Source organism: Lagopus leucura, unplaced genomic scaffold, assembly GCF_019238085.1.
Source record: "Lagopus leucura isolate 7727_CA_CO unplaced genomic scaffold, USGS_WTPT01 Super-Scaffold_100016, whole genome shotgun sequence".
NCBI lineage: Eukaryota > Metazoa > Chordata > Aves > Galliformes > Phasianidae > Lagopus > Lagopus leucura.
In genome coordinates, this window is record NW_024962270.1 from 3666712 (window position 1) to 3680626 (window position 13915).

Below are 13915 nucleotides of genomic sequence, written 5' to 3' on the forward strand. Positions count from 1 at the left end.
AAAAAAAAAAAAAAAAAAAAAAAAAAAAAAAAAAAAAATCAAAGCAACTCTGTTTATTAGCCCTTGATGCATATTCAGAAGTCTAACCAAGCATAGATTTAGCTGGCAGGATCTTTCTTTCTGGCAATGGAACACAGAAGCTGGAAAGAATACAGCTCATTTTTTTTTTTTTTTTAACTTAACACAAGCTTTCTAGAGATGTTAACATAAAGAAAAATAAGATCTCAAACTGTGAAGTAAACTGATTTTTCACTGATACAAGCAACCTGAGACCTTGAAGGACAGTGGCTTCTATTTCATATTCTTACACTTTGAAGTCAGTAAAAAAAATACATGTTTTAGAAGTAAAATGTTACCATTAGCACGCAAATCCTCAGCATCAGAACTCCCTTGCAAGTAATGTAAACACCCTTCTAACTATGCACAACAACCCCAATTCACGGCAAGTCATGTGAATCTCATTATCGCATCTTTTGCACACTGCAGATGAGGTGCCACTTCGTGGCAGCAAACAGGAACCCATGGGCTTCATCACAGGAGGAATGGATTTTGACAAATCATGACTGGCAGCTATAGTTCTTCTCCAAACAGTGAATGCCTCTTTGAAGACCCTTGGAAAAGAACAGCTCTTTAACTAAAAAGAGGATGGCATCTTGTGAAGGGCTCCCTTTCCTGTCTTTTCTTGATCTTCCCTATAGCCTCCTATAGGATAAACTGGGAACTAGGATTTTTGAATTACTGATCCCAAGAATGACTTCAGGAAAATAAATCCATGAAATTTAAATGTCATTTTTCTACTTTATTTTTCCTCTAGGGTAAATGCTAAATAGAGGCAACAATAAATAAATAAAAATATTAAGAAAAAATGAATAGACTTTGCTTGGATAGCATTCCCCTAAGGAAAAAAATCAAGATCTCATAATTGGTGTAATTGTTTTTGATGTTGGGTAAGCTAACTGATAAAAATGGGACACAAAATCATCGCATTTCAATATAAAAAAATATAATTCAGTATATGCCCTCTAGGAATGCATCTCCGTTTATAATTTGATCAATCACTCTTTCTAAAAGTGCAAACTTATTTTTACCTTTAAAACAGGCATTTTTATCTGGTGAGATTAACAAAGCTGAAGCAGCACCTCAGCTGCAAAGGACTGCCTGTACGTCAGATCTTCACCTGTACAACAAAAGATGTTTATCCCAAGACATTTCTATTACCACCACTGAGATTGCTCTGAACCCCCTTCTGAAATCTGTGTTTGACTTTCTGTGAAAGTATGCTCCAGAGATAACAGAGGGGTATGCAGAACACAAAGTCAGGAATCATCCTGGAAAGTCTTAGGTGCGTCACGAAAACAGTGATGAGGCAGGGAGGATGAGGGCAAAGATCAGTTCCTCTGCTTTTGGATGTCACTGAGCACTTATACAACATATGCTGGCTGCGAGCCTTGGCCTGTGCCAGGCCACCCCTCTGCCTCCTGTTCCATACTGTAAATCAGGACAGAGCAAAGCTGCCATACTCAAATACTGACAGAAATAAATTCTAGAAAATTTGTTATTTTCCCTAGCACCAGGTGGATGAATATTTTTATTTTCTGAAACTGTACAGCCAAAGGGCACATGAGGCAGCTGCACCAGGCAGGGGGCAACTGCATGTAATGAATATCTGAGAGATTCACGCACTTTTCAGTGTTCAGACTGCTTTTGGCATTACTTTCTAGAAATTCTGATGTATGGGAGATTTTTTTCTGTGTTCAATAGCTTTCGCCTTTAAGGGCAAAAAGGGGATAAATTCACACAAGGTAGAGCACATGTAGCAATAAACACTAAACATAATTCTAAAAAGCGATACAGGCTTTGAAAGAAGTGACCAAGCTGACGTAACACAATTTACAGTAAAACAATTCACAGCTGGGTTAACTCGAGATGTAGACTCACTCATTGCATAGCTAATCACAAGCAGCACTCCTGTGATTTACAATCAGCACGTTAAATTCTGTTTTATATATTTCCCTTCAGAGACAATCTCTTTCCTCCCTTCTTTCCAGGGATTATAATCACTTACCTTTAGAATACCACTTGTCCATTAAAATACTGGACAGCTTGCTGGAAATAAGAGCATGGAGAGACACAAGTCTTACAGAGTGAAATAAATAGTTTTCTCTTTATTTCAGTAGAAGAGCTCCAAGGCTCTTCTGTCAAGAAAGGAGCTCTGTGTTGCAAAGTGGCCAGTGGGATTTCACTCTGTAGAGAAATCCTCGAGCACAAGTCTCTAACTATGACAACCCCAGATTTCACAGAGGCTACTCCATAAAGATAGACTGATGATGCTTCACTCAGCTGTAAAATTTTACAGCAGAATGTATCTGCAAGTTAAAACATTGTAATAGCAGCTAGCCACCATCAGAAGCATAAGGCAGGACCTCTGAGCTCTGCAGTGTTAACATTACCAGCAGAGCCAAACCTGTGTTATTTTTCTGTCTTTGCTATTTTTTTTTCCCACTGAATGACCCACTGCACAATATTTGTGGTTTATTTCTTCCACTACATTTCCTTTTCTTGGCATGTTGTCCCAGCACATACCAGGCTGTCAGCTCTGACATCCGAGCTTTTTATAATAAGGAAGGGCAGCAAGTAGGTTTCCTTACAGACACACGCTCAGGAGCAACCAGCAAACCCCCTGCACCCTTACAACTTTTCAGCACTGCTATAAAATCAAACACAAAGGTAGAAAATAGGTGATGTTACTGCCTTTTGCAAGAGTGGGCCTCTTGATGCACTTGGGTAGTGCGTTCCAAAAGACTCAGAAGTTTTGCTAAGAGAAGTTCAAAGTCCTTAATGCATCACTCACAGAAAATGGGGACAGTGTGGAAAGCACACTGCTGAGCATCCAGACTTGATGCTCAATGACGGGTCAGTGCCCTCCTAAAAACTGAACTGAACTGAAGAATAACAGAAAACAAAATAAAACTAATAAAACAGCAGCAAACAAAATCTACATAAAAGCAGCAACATAAGATATAAAGACAAAGATAATCATCCAGATGTTCCTTCAGTTGGGTACTGAACAGTAAAAGTGTTTGGAAAAAAAATATATACGTAATTTGTGATTGGAAAAAAAAAAAACAATTTCTTTCTCAAACTATTTTAAGGTTCTGAAATTGGGAATTTTTTAAAAAAATAAATGCTACAACTCAAATATTCAACATTTTTTTTTTTTAAAATAACTTTGGACATTAAACCTGAGGCATCAGAACAGAACTTTAAATAAGTGGAAGTATATGAGAAAAAGTCCTGACAAAATTCAACTTGTGTGAAAGTCTTGTACTTCCAGTATGTTTCTTTCTCTACAAATAAATGCTTCACACACAGAGAGCCTAGTGATCCACAAAGCACTTATCAGTTAATGTCACCCAATTTCAGAATCTGTATTTCAGTTCCTAGTCAAGACAAACTGCTGTCAGCACACATTATCCAGCATTCAAGAGACCTTGCTGATCAGCTGCCACTCAGCAGCATCTGACAGTGCAGGATTTGGTTCTTATGACTTCTCCTGTAACCTTCCCTCTGACTTTGAGAGTAAAGCTCACTTTCTTCTTTTCTCTTGATCTCACTGCTCTCAGCCTAGGTGACTTCAATTTCCACTTTAATGAACATCTTTCCAGTGCTTTTCATTAACCTTCCTTTTCACTCTCCTGCTGCAGACCATCTCTCACAGTCACTGCCTTGTTGATCCAGGGACTGACCCAGTAAACTTGTATACTCATGAATAATTTTACTCTTGAGGATAGCCAGTGACTTCTCTACAGTTTCCACCAGAAGTTAAATTACTTACATGAATATTGTGAAGAGGATGTGGGTTGGTTTTTGTTTGATTTTATTTTTATTTTATTGGCTTGTTTTTCCCCCACAATTTTTTTCCCCCTCTTTGTTTAATTCCTGATCTTTTGGTGTTACTTCTGGCATCTTCAGTATTACTAGTGTCTTCAATTCTACTCATTTATTTTATGTGTCTGAATTCTTTCATTAGAACATAGGAAATAATTTATAAAGCACAACTGGATGTACATACATGCTATATTGTAGCCATGTATACATACCTTTAATTAGCCTGATATCATACATACTCTATTTTTAAGTATTTGTAAGGACAGCTGAATTCTTCTCAATTCCTTGAAAGATGATGTTCAAATATCCAGTTCACACATGAGGTTGTGTGATGAAGGACTTGTGTAAACTCTCCAAGCAATAAGTACATGCTGGAATCGCATGTACCCGTTAATGCTTGCACATTTGTTTTCACTATCTGCCAGTGTTCACTCTAGTTAAACTCATTTTATTGACTGTGTAGGAATAACAGAAGAGGAATGAAACCAAGAGGATATGTTTAGAAAACTGAATGCAAATTTGCAAATGAGTTTTCCAGTATATAGCCAGCTTTACTTTTGCTTTGGTCTCCTTACGTTTGCCATAACCTATTCTATATCCTATCTTCTTTGAAGAAATATTTCCTGGTCACATAATTCCTTATGCTTTTCCAGTCTTTTAACCATGATACACTAAATCTCTGTACTCATCCAGGCACTTTACCTGAACAATCTACAGCACATTCTTTGCATCCATCATTTCATTCTTTCCATCTTTAGAGCCTACTGATTCCTGCTTCTCTTTTACAGCCCATCACATTTTTCCTTTCTGAACTTGCTCTCCCCTACTTCCTGAGGATGTAGAGCACAAAAGTCTAGATAATCTAAAAATGGTGTTCTAACCATTTGGAATGCCATTTACTGGTCCTTTAACACTTACTTGTTTTAATGTTGAAACTAATCCTGAATTCAGAAGACTATAATTAATTTGGATTGCAAGACTAACCCCTAAAAATATCTTAATGAAAGTAGATATTCCTTAGAAGTATTTCTTATCAAGAAGAAAAATATACATGCAAAATTTTAATAAAATTTACATTTATATGTATGTACTGGAGAGACTGAATACATAAATTAAAATTTGAATCTAGATAAATTAGTAGAAACAGAATCCTATCCAAGAGGCAAGAATTAAATGGCATCTCAACACCTGAAAATTATGATAACAAACCCAATGTTCTCTGTTGGAAGCTGAACAGAGTGGATTATCTCTACTGTTTGACAAGGGGGTTGACAGTAATAACTATGCTAACATGCTGGAACATCCTTGATCTCATCACTTCACCTCTTTGATTTTAAGATGACTGTACCTTCAAAATTAAGTATTGCTTTCATCATTGATGCTGTCTAATGTGAAGACAATGCACTGCACTATTCTAAGAGTTGAATTCTGCACTGCCTTGGAAGGCACTAGTTAGGGAGCTCTCAATAAAGAACAAATGAGAATCAAACAACAGAATATTCAGATACGCAGCAACCAGTCAACTCAATCACATGCAGAGATACTCATGCATTATTCATTCTGTGAAATCTGGGAGTTCTTCCAGAAAATGTGCCACAGACTAGAGAGAAGGTTTATCAACGGTTTTTAAATCAGCATGTTTTATCTAATACAATAACTATTTATTTACTGAGGATATTTATACCTCAGAGCTTTTCCAGGCTTAATTGATTCTTTTCATCAAGATCCTCTGCACTGGGAAAACCCACTCACAAAGAAATCTGAGAAGAGACTATGCTGACTATCTACAAAATGGTTTAGATAATAATAGGAGTGAGGTTATGGATCTGCTAGCATTTCAATTACCAGATTCGTTTCTTTGGAGTTATTCTACAAGGTCATTCTCATTTAAAAGACATCAAAAAAACAGCTTTTCATTTTATAACAGTTTATATGGACTTAATTATTAATCAGAAAAGTTACAATTAGGAAAACCAGTTTGTAAATATATCACTTGCGTTGACATAAATTGTAAAATCAATTATTAGGATATAAAAATGATAAAAACCATCTAAGCACAATTTGCATCAGTATATTTTTCCTCTGTGATAATGCGTTTTATTTTCACCATTTTAAAATGATGGCAGGAATAGAAGCTGCTAAATGGATATGATCTGCCCAAGGTAAATAAAATACAATTTTACCAGGACTTTAGTCAACCTCTAGCTCAATGAAAGACTGCGTTAATTCTGATGTGTCCTAAAATGATAGCAACACAGCTTCACAAATTGCAGCCTAAGTAGAATAACCTTAAACACTTACTTAAGCTTTCCTTACCTTCCTTTCCTAGCCTTTTGAAGAAAGTAAAGCAAATTCGGATTCTTGGTTCAAAAAACCTGGGCAAAAACATGATGCTGTAATTAATAAAAATATTAATAAGCATTTAATTAGACTAATTATAAAAGTTCTTTCTAAATTCTTAACTCCAGATAGATGAAACCATCATTTTTAAACCAGACAACCACTTCAGTAAAAGCCAATATAAATCAGCAAAGGCTATTCTAATAACATAAATGGTTACCACATGATTAAGAACAATTTCAGCTGCTTAAGGCTTTTATAATCACTTGCATTTTATTTTCAAACTTTTTTACTAGACCATCGACTAGCCATTATCCTAGTACAACTAAAGTGGAACGGAATCGATGTCCTGTAGACTGTTTCCTCTGCTGTTTCTGATAAACACAGCCTAACAAGTTAGAAAAAAATCCATTTTGATACTGCTTCCCAATTAGACCTGTTAAATGCTCTTTGAATGACTGAATTTGGTTTAGTTTTACACCCAGATAAGTTGCTAAGTTAACAATTTTAATGGAAGAGTATTGCACCACTTCTAGCAGCTTTCTTAACAGTTTCCAAACTGAGCAAATCAAATAATACTTATTTTCTTAGGATTCACCATATTGATGACTGTCAGAATTCTAGGCACACTTTCAGAGCAGCAGCTGACCTAGATGCATGCTTAGGAAATCATGAAATTAATATCATGTAATGAGACAGCTCCTCTTACACGCGCTTAGTATAAAGCTAACAAAATAAAGCAAAAAAGTATCAGCAGCTAGCACTAATGCCCGCCCCAGTTCTTGTCATATGAAAAAGGATAATTTTCTTCACATTCATTGTAGAAGGACCCAAATGAAAAGCAACATTCAATCAGTGGGGCTTCCACACAGAATACAAACCCTGAGTGCTCAACCACATGCAGTTCCTCTGCAAACGTTTGCAAAGTCACTCTTTCATTTTAGTCTTGACTGGTAACTTTCAGTATCACTGTAACTAAGGGGTCCCAGTGTTTATTTTGACCATTTCACATATCTTGAAGCACAGATTCTGAAATATTCTCATTAAAGAGCATCTTCTATGCAATTAAAATATTAAATCTACATTTTCCTTCTGCACCAGTGTAGTCTGAAAATAGTCATTCTTTCCCTCCCTCCCCCCCCCCAGGTTCTGTTCTTCCTCCTCTTACTCTTTTAGCTTATCTTCATATTGTATTATCTGTTTTCTTTAACTTACAACACTTCACATTTGCAGTTCCACAGTTCCACTTAACTGTGAACATAACTAAGTTATGCATACTTCAGTTTAATGAAACAGTTTTCACATCTTAACAGTCTGGGTTACCAATTGAAGAGAATGTTAAAAAAGTAATCAAACACAAAGATCTTGCTAATGGTACTGTCACTAAGAAACATCAGGAAAAAAACCCAAACAACTAGAGGACTCTTAAATTTCACTGCAATCTCCCAGGACTGTTCATGTCTGTTCAATGTACTCAGTGTTTAAAACTCAACACCTTCAAACCACTCATTGCTGTTGCTCCAGTTTACACTGAACACCTTTCTACTTTTTCCACTGAATTTTCACTGTTAATGCTGCTAAAGATCTTCCTGAAGCATTATGTAAGCAGCTATTAACATCTAGAATTCAAGAACGACTCCTTTGGAAGCCATGTCATGGAGTCCACGATAACTAAATCTTCACATTCTTCTGAGTAAACAGTATTCCAAAGTAGTGCTGAGTGCCTTAAGGAGCAATTATTGAAAATATATTTAAAAGCTGTGATGTAGGACAGTTAAAAAAAGATATAATGCACTATTTCTGTACAAGATGACTTTTATGCAAGTCTTACATTGAGCATGGAAAAAAACATTCTTGTTTTACATGAAATAATTATTAAACTTGAATTAAAATGTTGCTTCAAAAGAACAGAGAACCTGATGTCACTGTCCTTTAATGCTGGCCACTCTGGAATAAACTGTGTTAAATCAAATTAAAGGTATTTATTTGTTCTTTCACAGATAGATGAAGAAACAGGTTTACCGTACAGAAATAGATCTTGAAATAATTTGCCATAGCAACTGATGGTTATTTTTTTTTTGCTACGAATAATTGCTTTCAACTGCTCCTATTTACTTTTGCTGTGATTCTTTCATATTATTTGAGCATAGTGGAAAAATAAAGACTTTGTAGCCACTGATGACTGCAAGATTCTTTGCAGTCTCTTTCAAAAAAAGATGACTGTTTCCAGGGCAAAATGCACAGAGAACCATATTTTCATAGCAAGAAGTGATAAAAGATTAACAGACATCCCAGAGACCACAAAAGCATGCATTTGTAGTCAAAACATTACTGGTTGATAGGAATAAAATAGAATTCTTCATTTGAAATAATAAAAACTGCTTTATTTTAGCGTGATGTTTCTTAAGAGGTCAACGCAACCCTACTCAAGTGAAGAAAATTATGAAGTACTAGACAGCAGCTATCAGTAATATATTTTTCTTCATTATGGGTGAATCGCAAGAAGTACCAATTACTGCATACAAATGTTTACATTAGCGTGAAAACTGCTAACTACATTTAATTGCTTGCAGAAACTCATATGCTTTAGGGTAAAATGAACAAGTATAAACACCTATAGCCAGTAAATAATTTAGTTGTCATTTTCATCCCCTAGAGAAGGGAACTGCGGTTCATTCAGCATGAGTAAAAATTAAATTCCTTTTCAGAAAGGTTTCAGTAAGCTTTGTTTTAGAGACTACATATGACTAAGTACAACAAATCCAAGAGATGGCTTATTCTGTATGATAATTTTTTTGAAACATCAGTAACATCTAATGTGAAGAGGAAAACCTTCAAGCCCAGTATAATTATTTTATTCCAACAGATAAGCATCTAAATTGCTCCTGGCACCAGAACCAAGCCACATTGTGGCACTTAATCTTCCAAGACAAGTCTGCTAAAACTGTAATACCCCAAAACCATACCCGACCACAGTATGTAATGTTTTGTTTTCTAAATCTATTTAGGAATCTGCATAGATCTCTATCCACAAACTTTTTGAGAACACACAATTCTGAGGTCCTTTGTCAATAAAGGAACAACAACCTGAAGGAAGTGTTTTTTTTTCATTCTTTCAGGAACAAATTAGGTCAAACAAATGCAGTAAGCAGTGAAGCAGCCTGAGTTGGATCTGTAATTAGCAAATGGTTTATAGAATTAGCTCTGGTTTTTGTTTTTACTTTTTCTCAGTTCTTTGGTTTATGGAAATCTGTGTTCGCATGAGAATAAGATTACCAGTGGACCATTTGTACACCAGCGCTTACTCTGATTGCCCATGACATCCATATGATGGTAATACTACCAATCTTGAGAGACTCTAAATGCACCACAATGATTTCCAGTTTAGTGATCTTTTGTAGTGACAGCAAGTAAATTTAACATTCAGGGCGATTCCTCCTTTGTACCATGGTCATTTTAATAATGAGTAGCCAATTCACTGCTCAAAACGGATGCTGAGTATGGTAAAACCAACTAGCTAATGAAGTCAGTCAGCCTCATCAACACGACAGAGCTGACATCTTACCTCATCAGCAGTTGGAACAATTTTGAAGTCCATTATAACTGATATAAATTTCCAGACAGCCCATTGCTACTACTGACCATAAATTTAGCTTGATGTCCTTAATTTGCTAAGTTTTGTATTCTTGAAAAGTATTCTGCATTGCAGAATGTACTGCTCTGCCTAGGACCTTCAATTTCTGCTACTCAGATGAGCTCACGCCCTACTGCTGATTAAACATATTGTTAATGTTTCAGCTGACATATTTTCCTAGACTGTGGAGGCATGCATGCGTCTCAATGGTGATGATTTGTGAATACTTACAAACTGATCCACATGCATAGCATTGAAAAAAACCTGTTCAAATGTAAGTTCGGAAACATCAGCAACAATAGCTTGACAATATTATGACAAATAAAGGCCAAAGAAGGCAGGGCAAAAAAGATTCATCCTTAAAATGACAAATTTTGAGAAAAACAAAAATCATATGTACTGAGATAAAGACTAGAAATGAATGCAAGGAAAAAGAGGATAAGGAAAAGCAAAAATGGAGTTCAAAAGTGAGATATTATAACACAAAAATATGAAGACTAATCAAGGGATTAAAACAATTAGAACAAATGTATCATTTCAGACTATTAAGCAAGTGCAGAGAAAAAGAATCCATCAAATTGATTTACTAAGGCAGAACAGTCATTAGAAGGACTAATAAAATGAATGCTAAAAAATGTAGGACTAAAGTACAAACGTATGATCAATAATCACTAAGTTCCTATTAGAAAAACCACCAATGACTAAACAAGGATGTTTTGGAATACACAATTCACAGCTAGAAAAGGAAAATGGGTTCAGTAGCTGTCTATCAAGGTGATACTCTGAATTACTGAGTTTACACAAATAGAAGGTCATGTTTTAGATATTTTTGCAGATGAATGTGAAATGGCAAAACAAAAGCAGTTGTAATCATGTCAAAACAAGCGTTTAGACAACAACTCTGAAATTGTTAGGCTCTAGATGAAAAAACACATACGCTCACACAAGACAACCAGGTAAAGAACAAGAACACATAAATTCTAAAACCTTTGTCAGAAGTTCCAACAGAGATTCCAAGGAGACAGGGCTCTAAAAACTGAAATACCTCTTTATTTCAGAAGTAGTTGACATATGACAAACAGCATAATAGAGCCATCTTTCTGCCACCACTTAAACCTGCTGGGTAAAATTTCTAATATCTTCAGGGTTAGCACATTGTCACAAACCCTTTGTTTCCAGATGGAATATTTTGTTCTTGAGGAGACCTTCTGAAATTCGAAGAAGATACTCCAATCAAGTAGAAAAGATTGTGAAAGTTAATTTCAATTTTTTTTTTCTTTTGTGCATTTTACAATATAAATTTAAATAATAGACAAATCACACATATACCTAGATCACATATATTGCAGCTGGATTGGAAATAATGTTGGATTCTGATCAGATTTCTTTTTTTTTTTTAAACAGTTCTGACTATTTATTTGCAGGTGTCCAATATTAACAATGCTGAAATGAGCAAATTCCAGAACCAGCCGCAGTCACCTTTTCTTTCAGGATCTTTCCATTTTTACAAAAACATTATTTCTTATTATTACTTACACGATCTTGGAGAGTCAATAAAAACTGCACAAAAAGATGACTCCTCTTGTGCTCCCTATTCACTCAGCTCTGCAGGGCTTCACAGCAGGTCTTTTTTTTTTTTTTTTTTTTTTTTTAAAAAAAAGGTATGCATATTAAATTCCATTGCAGAAGCCATTATAAGGTTTTAACAATTATAAGTTATCCATAAAGGCTGGATGAGCTCATGACCTCCACTCCCATCTATGTGATATTGCTGTGAAAGGATTTGGTTTTAAAGACATTCTTGGTGTTAATAAAAGTAATAACAACAAAACTACCCATGTTCGGGAATCTTTCCATCAGAGCTCAAATGATTTATCCACAAGTGCGCAGTTTTCTTGGAGGTGTTCAGCAGTTTTCAAGAAAAAAAAAAACAAAAACAACGATTCTCCACTTTGTTAAATCAAGATGCTCCTTGTTTTCTATAAGCTCTCCCCTCTGTTTACAGCTACTGATAACAGAAATTTGGACATTTAAACTAAAACTGTTCAGAACTGTCTCAGTTAGCATCTAGTACCATAATACTGAGAGTCACAGCCAAATTCAAGTTCCCCAAACACATACAGCTTAATTAGGAATCTTCTTCTACAGAGAAATTAGGTTGATTTCTTTATTGATCGTTTTTATTAATATTATTACTATTCTCTGTAAATGCGTTATAATGAAACAAGTTATTTCCAGGCCAGTGCCAACCTGATATACTAGAGTATATAGAGAGTAGAGATGGACCTAACTGCCACATAACTCAGCATTTCTGAAATTCAGGAAGGTCTGAATATGCTTTATTGTCTACTTTGATCTATAATAAGCCAACTAACGTTACACTCTGGCAAGGAGCATTTGCAGTCGATATATTTGTAATCGTCGATAGAAAAGTCGATAAATTTGTAATATCTGTAGTCGCTCCAACTGAGCGAACATTCAGATTTATTAATTCAAAAGTATTTTCAAAGTTCCAGCATAAGATTAATTATGCAGTATACACCTGAAATACAATGCATCTTAATACTTCAGAAGAAATTCCTATTTTATTTTACAGTATAATTTTATTCACTCAGTAAGCAATTGAAATTAACACTCTGAACCCTTGAAAGCTTCAAGTGGTATCTAAATGTTGCAGCCTATATTATTCTAAGAGTAGATGGTTTTCTAAGCAGTGCTGAGCTGTTGCGTGTTCTGGCATTCCTTTCTTCACATTAACTTCCTCGTGCAAAACTAAAAAGACAACACACTGTCATGCACTCATATTGTTAGAACAGCCTAAGCCCAAGTAAACAGATATCTCACCACAGCGCACAGAGAACTTGAAATATTACTTTCTGTAGAATATATGGTTCAATTAATAATTTAGATTATTCATATTTTTATCCCCAAAGCTCTTATAAAAATCATCTCCAGAGTTGTGCCAAATACTTACTAAATATAGAAATTTACTACATCAAAACCTTATACTCCTGTTGTGGAGATCCAAAGGATACAAATGAGTCTTAGATATTGCTCTATAAAGTAACCTTGGTTTTCTCTGTGATGCATAAATATTTGTAGCAGAACTGACTTTGAAGGAATTAGAGGGAAGACACCACAGAGGCAGGAAGAATGCACAAATCCAGAACAGATTTAGTAGGAGATAGGTTTTGGAAATTGAATTAATACAATTTAACCACACTTACATGACAATTAATGTACCCTTTACAATTAATTCACCGGATATGATTTACTCTCCTATCAAGTATACAAAGACAGAACACTTGGTGACTTGGTCTTGTGATCTGAGGCAAATTCAAGACTGATAACTCTTCCCAGCGTTTAGAAACAGCAAGAATAACAAGAATCACTCCACCATAAAAAGAAAAAAATAATTTGTACACTCACATTTTCTTCATGTCACCTTACAAAGGGCAACAAAATAATCTGATAAATAAGGAAATAATGTATTTCATTAGCAACTAACACTGCTAACTGCAACTTAATTTTCTTTGAACTCACCAGTATATACGATTTTTAGAATGAATGAAAAAAAAAAAAAAAGCTAAATCCTTTCCCCTGTAGGTTGGCTTCCATTATTTTCTTTCACTTCTTCATCATGTCAATCAAATTAATTTTTTTTCCTTTGTAAACTTGCATGAGATCAACTCAGTGCTGGTACAGTAGTTTATTCACATGAAAATGTCAAACCAAGTAAGTAAGTAAATAAAAGTGAATATCTTCCCTGCAGGTTTTTATTTACTACTCTGAGGAATTGGTTCTTTGTATGCACATAAAAGCAATAACATAAAGGAGCAAAGATACTTGCATCATAAAATGGGGAGAGAGAGGAGGGATGATACTGCTACAAAAGTAAACTGCAATCCCAATCCCTACAATAACCCAGAAGGTTACCAAGCAATTACAGAAAGCCCAGCTAAGGCCAGCTTCTCACATTTTCATTGGTGGCAGGAACTGAATTGGTCCTTAAAAAAATGCAAACTCTAACAGCAATCTTGTCCAAGTATGTGT